Below are 660 nucleotides of genomic sequence, written 5' to 3' on the forward strand. Positions count from 1 at the left end.
GCCAGCCCCGCAGCCAGCTCAACTTTGGGGAGAAGAAAATTCCTCGTTTCCATGGGAACCCGAGGAGGAAAGTTTCTGGGGCTGTGGCTGGGACTGTGCCAGCTGGGGGGGGCGCAGCGGGACCCCAGTGCCGCCACCTCCCCCCTCCGCTCCGGGACAAGGCTGGTGCCCGGCCGCCAGCCCCGCTGCCCGCACCCTGAGAGGTGCCCACCCCGGTGGGGGGTGCGCTGGGGCTCCTCGTCTCCCCCTCCCATGCTGTGTCAGACGCGATCTGACATTTAGCTCTGCAGCTCGCTGCGTGGAGATGCAGCGATAGCTCTAATCTGCTTTTCTCCTCCTCGCGCTCTCCCCGGAGGCAAAAGCTGCTGTGGGCAGAGCAGGGGGGCTCCAGCAGCCCGGCGCAGAGAACGCCCACAGCACCGTGCTGAGGTTCCAGCAGTGTCCCAGCAGCACCGTGCCCTCCTCGCCGTGCCCGCATCGGGCAGCAGACGGCTGGTGGGGCCTGGATGCCCACAGCAGCAGAAATTCAGGGTGGTCTCAGAGCACCCTGGGGCCCTCCTTCCTCCTCTCTCCACTCTCCTGGCTCTGGCTGTGCCCAGGAGGAGCGGGCTGGTGGCAGCGAGGGCAGCAGCCGCCCAGCGAAGGGGGTGGGGCACCCCC

This window comes from Charadrius vociferus, unplaced genomic scaffold (assembly GCF_000708025.1).
Source record: "Charadrius vociferus isolate BGI_N301 unplaced genomic scaffold, ASM70802v2 scaffold1168, whole genome shotgun sequence".
NCBI classification, from domain to species: domain Eukaryota; kingdom Metazoa; phylum Chordata; class Aves; order Charadriiformes; family Charadriidae; genus Charadrius; species Charadrius vociferus.